This window comes from Podarcis gaigeae (genome assembly GCF_964106915.1).
Source record: "Podarcis gaigeae genome assembly, chromosome: 15".
In the NCBI taxonomy this organism is placed as follows: Eukaryota; Metazoa; Chordata; class Lepidosauria; order Squamata; family Lacertidae; genus Podarcis; species Podarcis gaigeae.
Genome location: NC_139692.1, coordinates 36,662,011 through 36,681,456, shown reverse-complemented (window position 1 = coordinate 36,681,456; position 19,446 = coordinate 36,662,011). Strand labels below are relative to the sequence as shown.

Genomic DNA, 19,446 nt, shown 5'->3' with positions numbered 1-19,446 from the left:
AGTGATCAGAGGGAGCAGAGAGGGCAGACTGGAAGGAGTCGAAGTCGGAATCTGAAGAGGGAACAGGGTTTAGTGAGCAGGAAGAGCCTGAGGCAGAGAGCAGCCCAGAATCAGAGGCAGGAGAGGAGTGGGGCCAGGAGACAGAGATGAGGAAGCTGCTGCAGACCCCAGTAAGTCTCTCCCTCCTGCTGTGACCAGCTCCCCTCCCCTCCTTTCCCCAGAACATGCAGAGAATTGAAGAGGGTGGACCAAAGAGAGAGACAAGATGATAGAGGCTTTGGCTACAGGGGAAGGAACCAGGTGAGGATCCTTAGAGAACTGTAGGAAGGCAGGGACCTTCAGTCCTCACAACTGCCTCACTCAGGCAAGATCTACTGGGAAGAGTTGCTGTGATCACTAGGTCTGCACTGTTTCTGGGTTCTTTGAATAGAGTTACCGTATTTTTCGCTCTATAAGATGCACCAGACCACAAGACACACCTAGTTTTTGGAGAAGGAAAACAAGAAGAAAAATATTCTGAATCTCAGAAGCCAGAACAGCAAGAGGAATCGCTGTGCAGTGAAAGCAGCAATCCCTCTTGCTGTTCTGGCTACTGGGATAGCTGCGCAGCCTGCATTCGCTCCATAAGACGCACACACATTTCCCCTTACTTTTTAGGAGGGAAAAAGTGAGTCTTATAGAGCAAAAAATACGGTAAGTTCACTGACACCCGGTGTTCAGCTGGACTAGAAGGACATTTGGCCTGATCCAGCAGGTCTTCTTAATCAACACTAGAATAACCATTCCTTCCAACAAGGCAACTTTACTGGAGCAAAAATACATGCGTTACTTTGCCCACAAGTTACACCTCTTTTTGCGAAAGTGTGTGAGCCATCTCCTGGGGGCATGGCGCTGAAACAGGAAACTGCAAATAATTCATTTGGGGAAGACATGCACTTTGAGAGATGGAGGAAAGGGGTGCGGAGGGAGATAGCGTGATTGTTGGAAGAGTGCCTGGCAGTGTGGAATAAGACCGTGGAGAGCCGCAGCTGGTTGTAGTAGGTAGCAGTAGTGTCCGACACTGTATAGGGCAGACACAAATGTTCAGCAATTGCTGGTGCCCATTGGGACTAGTAGGGCAGAAAGCGGGGAGCCCAACAGTAGGGGGAGCCAGAGTGCACGGCAGGCAGAGTCAGAGCCAGAGCCAATGACTAGAGGAGCCAACTATTTCTAGTGTTGTCCCCATCCTCCTCCTTGCTGAGTTCTGCAAGGGTATCACTGAAACTGAAGGCGAGGAAGCTGAGACGCTGTGCCCTGCCCCATGTCTTTTAAATAAGAAGGTCGTCAAGGTGCAACTGGCTTTGGGAAGGCTGGCAGGGTAGTGCCCCATTTGCTCCAGTGCATATTTTCATAATTTATTATTTGTACCCCGCCCATCTGGCTGGGTTTCCCTAGCCACTCTGGGTGGCTTCCAACAAAGATTTAAAATACATTAAAATGTCACACAGGGACGCAGGTGGCGCTGTGGGTTAAAGCCTCAGCGCCTAGGACTTGCCAATCGAAAGGTCGGCGGTTCGAATCCCTGCGGTGGGGTGCGCTCCCGCTGCTCGGTCCCAGCGCCTGCCAACCTAGCAGTTCGAAAGCACCTCCGGGTGCAAGTAGATAAATAGGGACCGCTTACCAGCGGGAAGGTAAACGGCGTTTCCGTGTGCGGCTCTGGCTCGCCAGAGTAGCGATGTCACGCTGGCCATGTGACCCGGAAGTGTCTCCGGACAGCGCTGGCCCCTGGCCTCTTAAGTGAGATGGGCGTACAACCCCAGAGTCTGTCAAGACTGGCCCGTACGGGCAGGGGTACCTTTACCTTACTTTAAAATGTCACACATTAAAAACTTCCCTGAACAGGGCTGCCTGCAGATAGTTGTTTATCTCTTTGACATCTGGTGGGAGGGCGTTCCACAGGGCTGGTGCCACTACCGAGAAGGCCCTCTGCCTGGTTCCCTGTAACTTGGCTTCTTGCAGTGAGGGGACCACCAGAAGGCACTCGGCGCTGGACCTCAGGGTCCGGGCTGGATGATGGGGGTGGAGACGCTCCTTCAGGTCTACTGGGCTGAGGCCATTTAGGGCTTTAAAGATCAACACCAACACTTTGAATTCATGATAATAACTGAGAAGAGTCACTGCTATCAGATTGGGATGAACAGGGCTAGATGGACCAATTGTGTTTGTCTCTCTCTCTCTGTGTGTAGAGCAAGCAAGAGAGCATGCTCTGCGATAGGGCACATGTTTTCCAGGCAGATAGTTCCCCGATTCAACCTGTGACAATTCCAGTTGAGAAGGAAATAGCAGATGATGAGAGAGGCTTTCGCTTGCGACCCCAGAGAGCTGTTGCCAGCCAGAGTTGACGATGCTGAGCTCGATGGACAAATGAATGACATGATCTGATCAGCTAGAACGCTGCGCAGTGTAGCAGAGAAGGGTCTGATTCCCCACTCAAACTGGGATGCTTAGCTAATTGATCGCGGGCCACTTCTTAAACTATCCCACCTCATGGATAGATAGAATGCTGGGTGGAGGGAACCATGCAAGCTAACTTGTGCTGCTTGGATTATAAAGGCAGGATATAAATACAGTATTTCTTAAAAATAAATAAACGAACAAGCATAGGCAGTTATGAGGTCGGCTTCACAGCTGGCTGGGGGTTTGAACCAAAGTCTCCTTGGTGGACATCTAACAATAGTGGCAGCATCACTGCACTGGCTGAAGTGCAGAATGGAAGATGGGTTCCTCCCAAAGCCCTGTGGGGTCTCTCCCTCTGTTTTTCTTTGTTTCTCCCCCATGTATAGTAGCCTGAATGCTGCCGAACCAATTCTTTTGTGTTTCTTGCAAGAAGCGTGGAAGGTTTGCGAGATGTGCGGTGGCTCATGAAAACACCAAACGCCCCCTTGTGGCTGGGAATGCTGCTGGTTTCTTGCCAAGAGACCGTAGAGCATTAAAACAGCAGGTTAGCAAATGCAGACACATCATCTACTCCAAATCAACAATGCCATAGAAGCTGCTCCTTTGCGAGGGAACACTGAGCGGCTGGCTCCATAACTGCATGCCCTCCTTCCTTGTCTTTGAAATAAATAAACCTTGCCTTGATGTTGACTGTGAGCATCAGCAAGTGAAGCAGCAAGGCAGTTTTAAGGTAAGGATCCGATTCTTATCTCGGCTGAGCCATAATCTGAACGTAAAACAATGCTCATATAACATGTGCCAGAGCATGATGCGTCAAGAGAATTTGCACTCCGGAACGGCAGAGATGCTCTTATGCACAAAGTCTGTCTGTTTGTGCTTCTGTATATTTTGCATCAATGGGGACCGGGTGCCTTTCAAGCTTCTCAAGCAATAACCATTTCAACATCTTTGCTTTTTCTACTATTACTACCGCAGAACCGTAGAGGCATGTGTAGCCTTAGGAAAGGAAAGGAGCTTTACAGGAGGTTGTGTTGTCTGCTGATGCTACAGGGTTGGGGGTACGGAAAATCGTTTTGAGGAGGCTGAACAAGCCTTGGGCGTCTGTGGGGCAATTGCGAGGGTCTGAGGAGGTGGCAGCAACTTGGGACAAGGGTTCCTGTTTGAATATGTCAAAGACGAAAGGGGGCACCCTCCAGATTGTCTAGGCGTGCAAGCCTTAATTTGCTAACTTGTCGGAAGGAGAAAATGCAGGATCAATATTGTGCCAAGAGAGGGAGATCCCCTTCCCATATCTTTCACGAAAGCCCTGCTTTGCTCCTGCAACTATGGATGTCTTGCTTGCTTGGGGGGGGGGGGGGATGCATTCATCTATAGGTCACACCGTGTTGTGCAAGTGAGGCTCCCTGTTTATAAACTAAACCAATGCAGCAGCAAGAGAACGATTTGGCAGAATGTTTTTGACCTCCACTGTTAAATGACCAGAGTGAGATTACTGCTAGCAAGAGTGGCAATCATCTTCCCCCCCCTTTTTTTACCCTTTCCCAATAACTGCATTGCAAAAGGTTGAAATTGTTTAGCCCCATATGGAAGCTGAAAGAGCAACACAAGGGTGCAACAGGATATATGGTTTGTAAAGTGGTCTGGTCTGTGTCGAGGGGCAGAAAACTGCAAATATTGTCATCGACCCTCCAAGAACCACAAGGGCTAGGTCCCTGGGCACTTTCTATACAGAGGCTTCCTGGCATGCAGATGGTTAAAAACGGTTGTCTACAGCAACCTGCTGTGTGGTGGTGCTCACTGGGACTGGTGGGGTGGAAGTCAGGAAGACCAGCAGAAAGTGGAGCCAGAACCAGCGAGAGGCAGAACTAACTCCTTCTAATTTTGTCCTCCTCCTCCTCTTTGCTGAGATCTGCAAGGGCAATGCTGATACTAAGAAGCTGACAACCAGAGCCACCTCCTGGTCTGGTGGCAAGTAAGAAGGGAGATGGGCTTGAGGAACTGAGATGGAGGTTGGTGGGGCAGTGACCCACCTGATGATCCAGCCTCCACTGCTGCTGGGTATGATATGAAGTCTTCATTTGGACTGACCTGTTGTGGAGGGATGTCTGCTTCCACTGCGCCACTCTGTAACCCACATCTAGGTGGGGTGGCGGTGGACCTGGGAAGCTGTCCTATGCCAGGTCAGAGAGCTCAGTTGGTAGAGCATGAGAGTCATGGGTTCAAGCCCCATGTTGGGCAAAAGATTCCTGCATTGCAGGGGGTTGGACTAGATGGCTCTTCCAATTTTATGATTCTACGATTATGTTTTGTTCATCTAGCTCAGAATACTCCAGGGACTTGGGGAGAGACAGACAGACAGACAGACCCATGTGCACGTACCCACAAGGCTTTCCCATCACTCGCTGTCTTTAAACTGAACGTGCTAGGGAATGAACCTGGGACCCGTCTTCCCACCGTCTCACTCTGTAAAACTAGTGAAGAGATTCAGTCCAGTAGCTCCATTAAGATTAGTGGCAGCTGGTGCCCATTGAGACTGGGGGGACGGGAGCCAAACAGTTGGTGGCACCAGGGCCAATTCCAGTTTCTCCCCCATCGTCTTCCTGGATGAGCTCTACAAGGGCAGCGTTGAGCCTATGGAAGCTGGACTGGTTGTAAGTAAGAAGGCAGGCAGCTGGCGTCTGGCTGAGGGCACAGTGAGGTTGGTGGGGCAGTGCCTCATTCACCCTCATGGCCCAGCCTTCACTGGGGCTTCTGCACATGAGCCAGCACCCTCCCTCTCTTTCCCTCCATGTGGTATTAACTGCGTGGCAAATGACGCTCCTGGGCAGGGCAACTGTCTGCTTGACTTCTGGTTTCTGTGAACCAAGAATGCAGAACCTGGAGCCCTCCCAAGGTGCCTGACCTCTTATTCCCCTTAGGCATAGCTAGCTTGGCCAACGACCACGAATGATGGGAGATGGACTCCAAGAAGGCCACAGGTTTCCCCATACTTTGCTTCCTCCCCCTCTTCTCAATGGAAAGATTATGGGTTCAACTCGGTGCCGGTCCATCCATTAGACAAAATGAAGCAATGGCCTCAGATGACAGGAGATGGAGGTGATGGACAAGCACTCCCGTGGGCCCTGCTTTCTTGTTTCGCCTGAGCACCATGACTCTTCTTTCCCACCTTGTTTTTCTGGGATGCTGTCCAGCGGAGGTGGTCAGCAGCTACCTGGCCACTCCTGTGAGCTGTGGCTGCTGTCCGCAGTGCAGGATGCATGGGTTGCTGTGGCAGCAAGGGATGTGGCTGGCTGCTGTTGGAGGCATCTCTAAAAGCTGTGGGGGCAGCTGCTCGTATCAGCACTGCCATGGCAGTCAGGGCAGCAGGGAAGGGTGGGCTTTTGCTTTCCCTGCTCACTACCTTGCAAAGATGAGGGGAGAGGAGCAATGGCTTGCCCTGGGGAGGGGAGAGGTTCGATGGCTTCCTTTGGGAGCATCTTGCACCAGCCCTGGCTTGGTTTATGTAGTACATTTCATTTACACCTCCATCCTTTCCTCCAAGGAGCTCAAGGTGGTGGACCTGGTTCCGCTCTCCCCATTTTACCTGCAAGGTAGATCAGGCTGAGAGTCAACGACAGGTCCAAGTTTACCCAGTGAGCTTCATGGCTGAATGATGTCTCGAACCCAGATCACAATCCAACACTTTAACTGTTATACCTTTGCCACCAACAGTTTTGAGCCCAATGGGCTTCAAAGGAGCTTGATGAACCACCCCCTCATCGTCCCATTTCTCTGCTCTTTCTTTTTCTTTAAAATCTTATTTACTGGCACACACCCACCTGAGACACTGCTAGAGAGAATGAGCCCGCCCCCCAAACCCCTGTAGAGAAGACCTGCTGCTCAGCGATAGAGCATTTGTTCAATCTTCATTATCTCTTGGTAGGACTCTCCCCTGCCCGAAACCCTGGAGAGCTGCTGCCAGTCAGTGCAGACAATACTATACTGGGTGGGCTAATGGTCTGACTCATCCTAAGGCAGATTCTTTTTTTTAAAAAATCTGATTATTTACTGGAAGTTTTCAACATAGAATACAATAAAAAACAAACTAAATAAGAATAGAGAAGGGGGGGGGGGGACCAAGAAAGAAAGAATGAAAACAATGAGAGGAAATAGGAGGGTAAAGAAAGAGAGAGAGAAAAAATAACATACAAAGCCCTCTTTCAAGGACAGATCTTAACCCTTATTTCACACAAAAGGGAGTGGAGCTTCCCAGTTCTCAGCTGGGAGCTTCCATTTCTTCTTCCAGCCTCCTACCTGGGAGTTCTTCCCTTCCCTGCTTCCCACGCAGGGTTCTTCTTTGGTCACCCATCACCTTCTTGTGAGTATCCTCCTCAACGCAACATAGGTAAAGGGATCCCTGACCATTAAGTCCAGTCGTGGCCGACTCTGGGGTTGCGGCACTCATCTCGCTTTACTGGCCGAGGGAGCCGGTGTACAGCTGGCCAGCATGACTAAGCCACTTCTGGCAAACCAGAGCAGCGCACGGAAACGCCGTTTACCTTCCCGCCGGAGTGGTACCTATTTATCTACTTGCACTTTGACATGCTTTCGAACTGCTAGGTGGGCAGGAGCTGGGACCGAGCAACAGGAGCTCACCCTGTCGCGGGGATTCGAACCGCCGACCTTCTGATCAGCAAGTCCTAGGCTCTGTGGTTTAACCCACAGCGCCACCCGCATCCCGCAACCCAACATAGAGGACATCAAAAAACTAAATGCAACTTAAACAACCTCCCCCCCACAAACAGCAACAAAACAGACAAAAGCTAAATGTCATTAAAAATAATTTCAGATAGCATAAAATAGAAAGAGAAAAAGAAAGATAAAGGAAAGAAGTAGAGTGGGCTTCTCATTCTCCATCTGCCCATTTTTCAGATTATTCAAAGTATCCAAAACATTTGCTCCAGGGCAATGTCCAGCTGTTAGTCAATCTGCTGGGCACTGCTTCCTCAATCTTCAATCCCAGTCGAGCCTAAGGCAGATTCCTAGATGGCACCTAAACATCTAGCCTGTCTCCTAAACGTGTCATTCTTTCAAACATCTGTTGACTATCTAAGCACCTTCATCTATGCATTGACAGATGTGGAGCTATGCCACACTAACTGTGAAATGGGTGGAATGTCCTTAGCACTGGGGTGAAATGATGCCTATATCTTCACTGCCAGAGGCAGGATACCTCTGAATACTGGTTGTGGGGAGTGTCACTGCTGCATTAGGGCCCTGCTTCTGGACTTCCCTTGGGCAGCTGGTAGGCCAGGAGACTGAACTGGTAGCAGAAGACATGATGTTGGGATAGGGCTGGTCCATGACAGCCAGTACCTATTGAGACTGGTTGGATGGAAGCCCACCAGGAGGTGGAACAGGAGACAATGACAGGTGAAGCAGGCAAGCCTAGCTCCAGCAGGTCTCTCCTTATGTTCTTACAGATACGGTATATAGCAGAGCTACCCTGAGAATATTTGTGTGAAACTCTGGTGGCACCTTTTCCAACTGCAGAGAAAATGAAAACCCTGAAGGCTGCACATTTGTGGCTGGCCCAAGACATTTTGGCACCTGAGGTGAATTATAAAATGGGGTCCTCCCTTGCCGAAGGGGTGAATGAAGATCTACGTTGGGAACAAGGGGGAAATAAAGAGCTATAAGGAGGGGAATCAAATCAACCTTACCGGATGGTTGAAGTGGAAATCAAAGGCAAAGTGAGGAGGGTCCCACTCCTGAGCAAGTGGAGACCCCAGAGGGCAGCCATTCTGCCGCCTGAGGCAGTTGTCTCACCTTGACTCATGAATGGGCCGGCCCCAGTGCCAGATTTATGTATAAGCTAAACATGCTATAGCTTAGGGCCCCACTCTCTTGCCCTTCCCCCCAAATTTAAAGGATATAAGACCTGGATGTACATTTCCAAAATATAAGATAAAAAGCAAATAAAATCAAACCTACAGACAGCAACAGTGTTTTGTGTTGTGTAGGCTCCTATTTGTTATGTGCAAATGGCTTTAGATACCTATTAGGACCATAAATTACCATATAGCATATATTCAACACAAAAAACAGTGACAGTTTGTTGTTGATAAAGGACAGCTGGACATATAAAGGGCCCCATTACCTTCAGTAGCTTAGGGCAGGCATACACAAACTTGGCCCTCCAGATGTTTTGGGACTACAACTCCCGTCACCCCTAGCTAACAGGACCAGTGGTCAGGGTTGATGGGAATTGTAGTCCCAAAACATCTGGAGGGCTGAGTTTGCCTGTGCCTGGCTTAAGGCCTCATCAAACCTAAATCCGTCCCTGGCTGGCCCTGATGTGTGGCATGTGTGGTACGTGTTTTTCTTTATTTTGCATGTTAGAACTTGATGAAGGCAGGATGCTTGAGGAATTTAATTCATGCCACACAATCAGGGAGAACTGGCCCAATCCACATTTCCCACCTTATTGTGTGGTTCAGAAAGGACATGCTCCTTGCTACACAAAAACACCCCAAGGTGTGGGTGGAGCAGGTCTGGTGGGGTGTGACCTGGACCAGATAGAGAAGTCTAGGTAAAGGTAAAGGTAAAGGTAAAGGGACCCCTGACCATTAGGTCCAGTCGTGGCCGACTCTGGGGTTGCGGCACTCATCTCGCTTTATTAGCCGAGGGAGCCGGCGTACAGCTTCCGGGTCATGTGGCCAGCATGACTAAGCTGCTTCTGGCGAACCAGAGCAGCGCACTGAAACACTGTTTACCTTCCCACCAGAGCGGTACCTATTTATCTACTTGCACTTTGACGTGCTTTCGAACTGCTAGGTTGGCAGGAGCAGGGACCAAGCAACGGGAGCTCACCCCGTTGTGGGGATTCGAACTGCCGACCTTCTGATCAGCAAGCCCTAGGCTTTGTGGTTTAACCCACAGCGCCACCTGCGTCCCATAGAGAAGCCTAGTCAGCTGCATTAGGCCCATGGGCAGAGGGTCCCTACCTCTGTTCTACACTGACTGGCAGCAGCGCTCCAGAGTTTCAGGCAGGAAGTCTTTCTCAGCCACACCTAGGGATGCTGCTGGGATTGAAGCTGCAACCCTACAAAAGAGTAAATGGGCAATTTGCTGCACTGGGTAACCAAGCCCCTTCCCAGAAGGATTTCTCCACTGGCACCCAGCAGCCGTTTCTGATAATGGTATTTTTGAATTATTGCGACCTCTCTATTGAGCAACATTGATTCTTAATTGCATTGCTTGTTTTTGCTTTCTCGATGCACCACTGTGTTGATTATATTGGCGGAAATGTGCTTGTGTGTGTTTTTAATGCCTTGTTATTGTTGTGAGTGGCTTGGAAGTAGGCTTCGGGGAGAAATTCACTTCCATCTGCATTTAAAGGGAAACTTGTCCGAATCCACAATGTTGTAAACTGAAACATCCCCATTCTTTGAAACTGACAACTCTGTGAATTCTGCAATGTGGTTCTCCAGACAACTAATGTGTTCAGTGATGCGTAGACTCAAGGCTTTTTCCCCAGCCAGAACTCGCCAGAACTCAGTTCCGGCTCCTCTCAGGTGGGCATTGCCATTATAAGAGAACAAGGGAGGCATTCATGGTGAGTTCTGGGACCTCTTTTTCTTGAAAAAATTGTTGTTGTTTAGTCGTGTCCGACTCTTTGTGACCCCATGGACCAGAGCACGCCAGGCACTCCTGTCTTCCACTGCCTCCCGCAGTTTGGTCAAACTCATGTTGGTATCTTCGAGAACACTGTCCATCCATCTCATCCTCTGTCGTCCCCTTCTCCTTGTGCCCTCCATCTTTCCCAACATCAGGGTCTTTTCCAGGGACTCTTCTCTTCTCATGAGGTGGCCAAAGTATTGGAGCCTCAGCTTCACAATCTTTCCTTCCAGTGAGCACTTAGGGCTAATTTCCTTCAGAATGGGTAGGTTTGACCTTCTTGCAGTCCATGGGACTCTCAAGAGTCTCCTCCAGCACCATAATTCAAAAGCATCAATTCTTCAGCGATCAGCCTTCTTTATTGTCCTGCTCTCACTTCCATACATCACTATCTCGAAAAATAGCACTGCATATACTAGGGTAAAGTGTGCCCAGGAATGCGAACGTTAGTGCAAAGAATGTATGGAAATGCATTACTTTATGCCTTGGAGAAATGTGGACATTAGGCAAAATTGCATATAAAAATGCGCATAGCAGAAGGAATTCACATGAGAATGCTGATGAATTTTCACAAGGACTTCTTTTTAAAAAAGCAGAATTCACAAAGTGACATAGAAATGTGGAGAACTGAATTTAAAGATGGGAAAATGAGAAACGGAGAGAAACTGGAATGGATATATTTACACGTAAGAACATAAGACGAGCCAGCCGGATCATGCCAATGGCCCATCTGGTCCATCACCCTGCTCTCGCAGGGGTCAACAAGATCCCTTCATGGGAAGTAGGATCTGAGCACAAAAGCCCTCTGCACTCCTTGGGTTTCCAGCAACTGGCATTCAGAAGCACGATTGCCTCCATCTGTGGAAGTAGAGTGTAGACATTATGGCTTCTAGCCACTGATAACCTCATCCCCTGTGAGTCTGCCCAATTCTATTCGAGAGCCAGTGTGGTGTAGTGGTTAAGAGCGGTAGGCTCATAATCTGGTGAACTGGGTTCGATTCCCCACTCCTCCACATGCAGCTGCTGGGTGACCTTGGGCTAGTCACACTTCTTTGAAGTCTCTCAGCCCCACTCACCTCACAGAGTGTTTGTTGTGGGGGAGGAAGGGAAAAGGAGAACGTTAGCCGCTTTGAGATTCCTTAAAGGGAGTGAAAGGTGGGATATCAAATCCAAACTCTTCTTCTATTTAGTTTAACTGTGCGCTGCATGAAGAATTACTTTCCTTGTCCTGAATCTTCAGCTTCATTGGGTGCCCTTCAGTTCCAGCGTTATGAGAAAGGAAGAAAAACTTTCCTCGATTCACTTTCTCCTTGTCATGCATCATTTTACCATGCTACATCTTTTCTCTAAACTAAAAAAATCCAGATACTGCATTTTTTCCTCATAAGGGAGCCACTCCACCCCCTTGATCATGGGTAGGCAAACTAAGGCCCGGGGGCCGGATCTTGCCCAATCGCTTCTAAATTCGGCCCGCGGATGGTCTGGGAATCAGTGTGTTTTTACAAGAGTAGAATGTGTCCTTTTATTTAAAATGCACCTCTGGGTTATTTGTGCAGCATAGGAATTCGTTCATCCCCCCCTCAATATAGTCTGGCCCCCCACAAGGTCTGAGGGACAGTGGACCGGCCCCTGCTGAAAAAGTATGCTGACCCCTGCCCTTTTGGCTGCCCCTTTCTGAACCTTTCCCAAGTCTGCAATATCCTTTTTTAAGTGAGGTGACCAGAACTCTACACAATACTCCCAGCAACAGTAGATTGGTATAACACCGTTGTGACACTGATGGTTTTGCTTTCAATTCCCTCTGTGGAACTCAGTGCTGCTGTTGGAAAAGGGTACTCCAAACTACGTAACCATGGTGACTGGAGGTTGGAATGAGTCGTATTCAGAACATCCATACAATAATGTCTGTGGGAGCTGTTAACGTTCTGCATTGTGTTTTCCTTTGAGCAGGTGTTTGATCTCGACTCCTGGGGAATATTTTCCCATAGTATAACAGTTTTGCAGGTCTCTCTCGCTCTGCCACCCACCCCCACTCAAAACTATTCTTGTTAACTATTCTTAGATATCTTACCACAACGAGATTTCAAAATGCTTGGGTGAGGGATGGTTGAATCGACCAGTTTTGGGTTTCTCATTCTTTTCCATCTCAAGTTCAGTTCTTCATGTTTCCATATTGGCGGAATAAAGATAACAACAACAACAACAACAACAACAACAACAACAACAATAACAACAACAACAATTTATTTGTACCCTGCCCATCTGGCTGGGTTTCCCCAGCCACTCTGGGTGGCTTCCAACAAAGACCAAAAATACACTAAAATGTCACACATTAAAAACTTCCCTGAAGAGGGGTTGATGGCTAAACTACTCTTGGAATTGTGACACTGCGAGGGGAGTAGATGCCTCTCAGCACCCCTAACAAACTACAGCTCCCAGAAGTCTTTGGGAGAATCCATCGCTGTTTGAAGTGGTATCCTAGTTCCTTAAATGCACGCTGCAGATGTGGCTGAGGGCTGCTTCCCTAAACTGGGAGAGGGCAACCTCAAGTTGGTATGGGGCCAATCTGCCTCTTTCCCCACAGCCCACTGGATGGGGAAAGTTAGGATGAGCCAAGTGAGTGGAAGAAAGAGAGAAAGGGATGCCCCCCATCTTACAGGAGCCCCATCAACCAATATCATGTGGTCCCTGATAGATTTGCGTTGATGGAATAAAGGTAAAGGGACCCCTGACCATTAGGTCCAGTCATGACCGACTCTGGGGTTGCGGCGCTCATCTCGCTTTAGTGGCTGAAGAAGCCGGCATACAGCTTCTGGGTCATGTGGCCAGCATGACTAAGCCGCTTCTGGCGAACCAGAACAGCTACAACCCCTGAAAAACACGTGCTTATGCCCACCTGTCTCCCCTAAATGTTAGGCTCTAATATATTAGAATCGGTGTTTTTTCATGGTTTCTGGACAGCGACCCATTTGTTCATCCTTTATATACCCAAATTACATTTCTCAACACCCTTGCTGTTGCATTCCTCGCTTGCCTGATCCAGTCCCAAACAGATGGATGAGCGTTTTTGGAGCTGCTTCTCTTCCCTGTTGGCAGCCAACAGAATTTATATTGGTTTGTTTTTGTAGAGATTTTATATAGTGGTAGAGGAAAAAATAAACCACAACCCCAGAGATACCTCTCCCATGTTGTGTGCGTGTGCATGCGTGTGCAAGCGTGCCGATTTGTGTGTTTCGAAAGGGGTGTGACTGCCAGAGTTTCCAGTCCTCCAGGACAAATCCATATCTGGAAACGCTACACAGAAGTGAGCCTCTCGCTGCTTTTAATGATTCTGGAGTAAATCCAGGGCAACACTGGTCTTGTCTGTGTGCTGCTCAAAACAAACCAACCAACCATCCTATTTGGATATACAGATGGCTTTGATCTCAAGGTCACCTGGCTTCTAAAAATGGTTCCTTTCTTTGCTTCCTCACTGGGACTCAGCTCAAGTCTGCAAGATTTTGTTTGTGGGACTAAGAGATGCAGTCAGGGCCACCTTGCAAACAGGCTCTTCAGTTGCGTAACGTGGCCATTGTTTCTTTCCCCCCTTAAAATATAGGCCGGCCCTTGAGTTATGATTAATGGCCTTGATATCCAGCGACCGCTCCAGTGCTCCCTGGAATTTCTCTCACAAGTGGAGTGGGTGGGAGCCCAACTTTGGGACTCCTCTGGAGCAGGAGTAATGATGTCATTGACTGGAGCACCAGAGGAATTGATGGGCTGTTCTTGCTCTGGACAGCGAGTGAAGCAAGAATGAGGCTTTTGAGTTGCACTATTATTTTGCAACAGCTTAGCACAGCTAAGTTAGAGACCGAAGGAAACAGCCAAACAGAGGCTGGGAACGACTTCCCTTTTCTTCCATGGGCTTCTTATTTCAGGCTAGCAGTTTAAATAGCAATGCTTGTTTGCAAGTTTGGCTTTGCAACATAAAGCCTTTCAGCAGGCTGCAGATCTATTATTAAAGGTCATTGTGCTTTACAAGTTAAACCACCGCATCACTGGTTTTGGACAGAGATGGATGAGCTTGTCTCCACTTGGCTCAGATTGAAAACCCTTGGAAAGCTTGGTTTATTTTCCAAATCACAGCACTGGACTAGGAGGAAAGCCTCCTAACTCAGTAGTGTGATCGGAAGGGGAACTCTTCCAAAATCAGGCACTTCTTCTTAACCCTTCAAAAACCCCACTTCTCTCTTTCCCATGGTACTATTGGTCCAAAGTCTGCAGAGAGGAAGGCTGTGTATGCACCAGAGAACTCTGGGGACCTGTAAGGTAAAGGGACCCCTGATTCTGGGGTTGCGGCACTCATCTTGCTTTACTGGCCGAGGGAGCTAGCGTACAGCTTCCGGGTCATGTGGCCAGCATGACTAAGCCGCTTCTGGCGAACCAGAGCAGTGCACGGAAACGCCGTTTACCTTCCTGCCGGATCGGTACCTATTTATCTACTTGCACTTTGACGTCCTTTCAAACTGCTAGGTTGACAGGAACAGGGACCGGGCAACGGGAGCTCACCCCGTCGCGGGGATTCGAACTGCCGACCTTCTGATTGGCAAGTCCTAGGCCCTGTGGTTCAACCCACAGCGGCACCTGGGGACCTGTAGTATACCCTTATAACTCTATAACTCCCAGCACTCTTTACAAACTGCAGCCCCCAGGATTCTTTGAGGGAAGCCACCTGCTTCCAATTGTGCTTTAAATTATGGTGCTTACCCACAGCCTATGCTTATGTGATCATTTTTGTTATGTAAGATACCAGTAACCCAGAACTAGAGGCTGTACTCTCCCAGAGAGCAACATTTCAGAATCCGTGGGCTGGGCTTTCATCTAAATAATGCATCCTTCCCTACCTCCTCCTTTTTTTTTACAAGATGACATTTTAGACATCGAAAATAATCACCGTGGCTTGCTTTTCTGCTTCTGGAGAGTTGCCAAACTGGCTTTGAGTCTAGAAGTAACATGAAATCTGGGGGGTAGGAGAAGACAGCAGGCGAGGCTCGCTTACAGACTTTGTCCGCATTCCCTGCGGAGGCTGGTCGATAATGCTAAAAGCACATGCCTTGCATTTTTATCTAATGCCATTGTCTGTGTTGCAACCTCCCGGCCCTTCATATCTCTGCGCACCATCATCATAAATAGATGAATTGCCCCACCGCTGCGTGAAGTATTAATGGCACAATCAATCTTTCATGGCGCAAGGTTGCAAAGGAGAGAATTATTTCGTCCTTCCTAGGCATAATTTCAGAACCTTGTCAACTTTCTCCCCCACCTCCCCAATTAGTATGAAGAAGAAAATAATAATAATAATAATAATAATAATAATAATAATATATTTATACTCCGCCCTTCCTGGTTCAAAAATGGGGCTCAGGGCGGCTAACAACAAATTTAAAACACTTTAAAACACTTAATTATAAAAGCAGCATAAAACACAGCATAAAAACATGAACAACAATAAAATACAAAAATAAAAAATCAATTAGATAATCCCCAGGGCTAGCTGCTGAATATACTAAATTGTAAAGATTTTCCTGGTTAGCTGCCTTTCGATTCTCCTGAATTGTGGCCAAACTTGGGTGGCATTAAAAAAAGACTGGGCAAATTCATGGAAGAAAAGACAATCGATGGCTATTAGGCAAGATGGCTATGCTCTGCCTCCATGGTCAGAGGCAAAACCACTTCTGAATATTAGTTACTGGAAACTGCAGGTGGGGAGAGTTGTGTTGTGCCTCAGGTACCGTTTTTGGGGCTTCGTTTTGGGGCATCTGATTGGTCACTGCGAGAACAGGATGCTGGACGAGATGGGCCACTGGCCTGATCCAGCAGGCTCTTCTTGTGGGAATGTTGTGGACTATAGGAGAGGAAATAATAATAATAATAATAATAATAATAATAATAATAATAATAATAATAATAATAATTTATTTATACCCCACCCATCTGGCTGAGTTTCCCCAGCCACTCTGGGCGGCTCCCAATCGAGTGTTAAAAACAATACAGCATTAAATATTAAAAACTTCCCTGAACAGGGCTGCCTTCAGATGTCTTTTAAAGATAAGATAGCTGCTTCTTTCCTTGACATCTGATGGGAGGCCGTTCCACAGGGTGGGTGCCACTACCGAGAAGGCCCTCTGCCTGGTTCCCTGTAACCTCACTTCTTGCAGTGAGGGAACCACCAGAAGGTCCTCGGCGCTGGATCTCACTGAATGATAGGGGTGGAGACACTCTTTCAGGTATGCTGGGCCGAGGCCATTTAGGGCTTTAAAGGTCAGCACCAACACTTTGAATTGTGTTTGAAAACGTACTGGGAGCCAATGCAGATCTCTCAGGACCGGTGTTATGTGGCTCCAGCAGCCACTCAGTCACCAGTCTAGCTGCCGCATTCTGGATTACCGTAGTTGCAATTTCCGGGTCACCTTCAAAGCAAATATTATCCTTCCTAACTCATGCTAGTGAGTCAAGTATCCATTCCCCTTATATAAAAGGAAGCTAGTTTGTAGATTTGTTTGAATCTCTTAAAGGTAAAGGTAAAGGAACCCCCGACCGTTAGGTCCAGTTGCGGACGACTCTGGGGTTGTGGCGCTCATCTCGCTTTATTGGCCGAGGGAGCCGGCGTACAGCTTCCGGGTCATGTGGCCAGCGTGAATAAGCCACTTCTGGCGAACCAGAGCAGTGCACGGAAACGCCGTTTACCTTCCCGCCGGAGCGGTACCTATTTAGCTACTTGCACTTTGAAGTGCTTTTGAACTGCTAGGTTGGCAGGAGCAGGGACTGAGCAACGGGAACTCACAACGTCGTGGGGATTCAAACTGCTGACCTTCTGATCGGCAAGCCCTAGGCTCTGTGGTTTAACCTACAGTGCCACCCACATCCCTCTTAGTTAAGATTATTTCCTGGTGTCCCCTTTTATCCCTCCTAAAAGAATAAAGACACGAGAGTCTTTCTGAGTAAAGTAACAACAAGTTTACTCACATTTCAGTTCTCGATATGATCCCTGAAAGGCAGGCTTTACTTGATAGTTACACAATAAACTGTGAGCTCATCTCATAGGGCGACTGAACTCATGTGCTGCTGGCTCAGAGCCAGCAGACGGCAAAATTACATTAAGAGTACAAAATTACATTAAGAGTCCACCTCTCAATAAGTGTGCATTCTTGAATCTCTTTAGTTAAGCAATCCAGTCTGGCTTGCCCAGATTGGATTCATTCCTGGTAAATTTCCTTTGATCCCTCTCAAAAGAATAAAGACACAACAGTCTTTCCTTTAATGTAACAAGAGGTTTACTCACATTCAGTCATAGCTGTCAACCTTCCCTTTTTTTTGGGGGGGGGGAAATTCCCTTGTTCCAACGCTGTTTCCCGCTGCTATCATGGATTGTTAGATATCCCATAGACTGTCCCCGGGACAGGTGAGGCTGCTGATGCCTTATTTTTAGGCTGCTGATCCCTTATTTTCAAATTTGAAAGTTGACAGCTATGCACAGTATGATCCCTGAAGGCAAGCTTTGGCTCGTGGTTACAAGCCACACTTCTGATGTTCATACACTATATTAACAATAAAAGTTAATAATAATAGTAATAGAGAATGCAGAAAAATAACGGATAATACAGAAAAAAGGAAATGATGCAAACAAACATAACTAAAATCATGTTACAATATTTCATATAGGTCAATAAAAATTATATTGATCTATGTTGAACTGACCCTAATCATTACAAAACGCAAGAAAGATTGAGTTCTATGAATTTGTCTGCTTGCTCTCTTGTCTCTTTCTCTAATATGATATGCAAGTTTTCTTAGTATTCCTATATGCCAGATGTTTTCCAGCCAGTCTAGAATTGAGGGTGCCCAGCTTTTCTCTGACACTTTAGAGATAGTTATCTTTAGCAATAGAAATCTTCGTTGCTGTAAACCATTTCTAAACTATTTCCAGGCAAAAACTGAGGCGTAAAGATATCTACATGGGAGGCACTGGCTTTGTGAAGGATGTTCTCTCTATTCCTCATATATTTCCCCAATTAATGGCTGTTTTGTCTATGTAATAAGAGTAAAATATATATGAGCATGAATGCGTTATGGTGACCCCAACAGTGATATGTTTCCTTGAGCTTTATTACTCTGGTACATTTTGCTATAAAAAGTCTCTCTGTTGCCATTGCTTTCTAACCTTGACTGTGTTGAGTATTTTGACCATGTACACTATGTCCCAAAGTTTTACGATCCTGTCCTCGACTGTTGGAGTTCTTCCCCCAACCCAGTATACACAAATAATAATCTGGACAGCCATTAGAAGATGTACTATCATCCATTTATCCTCAGATGAAGCTAAGTCCTTTGTAGAAGAGAACAGTACAGTTGATGGGTCTAAGAGTAGTTTATAGTCTGTTGTTATTGAATAATATACAGGCGACTTCTCACTAACCAAGGGAGAGAGGCAACATAACAGAACCTCTAGAATACTATGAAAAAAAATAAAGGGAGAAACATCATCATTTACTTTGTCGTTCCAGAAATGTAAAAGGAAGCCCCATCTCTCAAAAAGTGTGCATTCTTTTTTAAAAAATAAGATCTTATTAAAGCTTTTTCACAATACAATAAGACAAATGAAACCAATCTAAATACTGTAAAAACAGAGAGAGAAAGATAAAAGGAAATACAGCATCCTCTCTCAAAAGCAGCTCTTAACCCTTGTCTCTGGAATGCTCTTCAGTTCACACAAAACTTTTGTTTTCGGTTAATGTCTTTTCCTGATTGTAAAGCACAGTATTACAGATAGACTCTGAAATAAATGAAGCTTAAGATCAGGGCCCCTAATCCTGGAGGGGCCATGGAAGCGACTTTAGTCAATATTTCCTTTCTTAAAAATGGGTCTAGTCGATCCAATTTGAGTCGCTTGACTCAAATTGATTATTTTTGTTGTTGTATGTATTTTTCAACAATCCCAGCATTTGAGAGTCAACAGCAGATACCCTGCTTGCGAGATTTGCACTGGGTGCCAGGTTCAAGGTGCTGGCACAAATACAGTTCAGGATCCGGTTACCTGAGAGGCCACCTTCTCCTGCAGTCTGTAGCAGAGTCTCTCTCCTGCAAGTTACAGATCCCAGAAGCCCAATAAGTCAGAGCAGAGCTTTTAGTGTGGCTGCCCCTGTCTGTGGAATAGCGTGCCCATCAAGATATAAACAAGGGCTTTGTACTTCCAAGAAGAAACTGAAGACATTTTGTTCGAACTGGTTTTCCCAGCTGGATAAATAGGTCTTTGCTATTGTTCTAGTTTTCCGTTAAACTGACCTGCCTTTTTCTTTTCTTTTCTAACAAAAT

General features: G+C 47.1%; 1 protein-coding gene across 2 annotated transcripts in view; it reads left to right on the top strand.

Annotated features, from left to right (window-relative positions):
* RAP1GAP2 (RAP1 GTPase activating protein 2) overlaps positions 1 to 19,446 on the top strand; it is a 189,093-nt gene that overhangs the window by 12,839 nt on the left and 156,808 nt on the right. The window contains exon 1 of one of the 2 annotated variants that reach the window (XM_083714491.1): positions 2,897 to 3,166. The exons of the other annotated variant lie outside the window; for it this stretch is intronic. The gene's annotated coding sequence lies outside the window, so the exon portion shown is untranslated. Of the gene's footprint in view, positions 1 to 2,896; positions 3,167 to 19,446 lie in introns of those variants that run through there. 2 annotated transcript variants of the gene reach the window in all.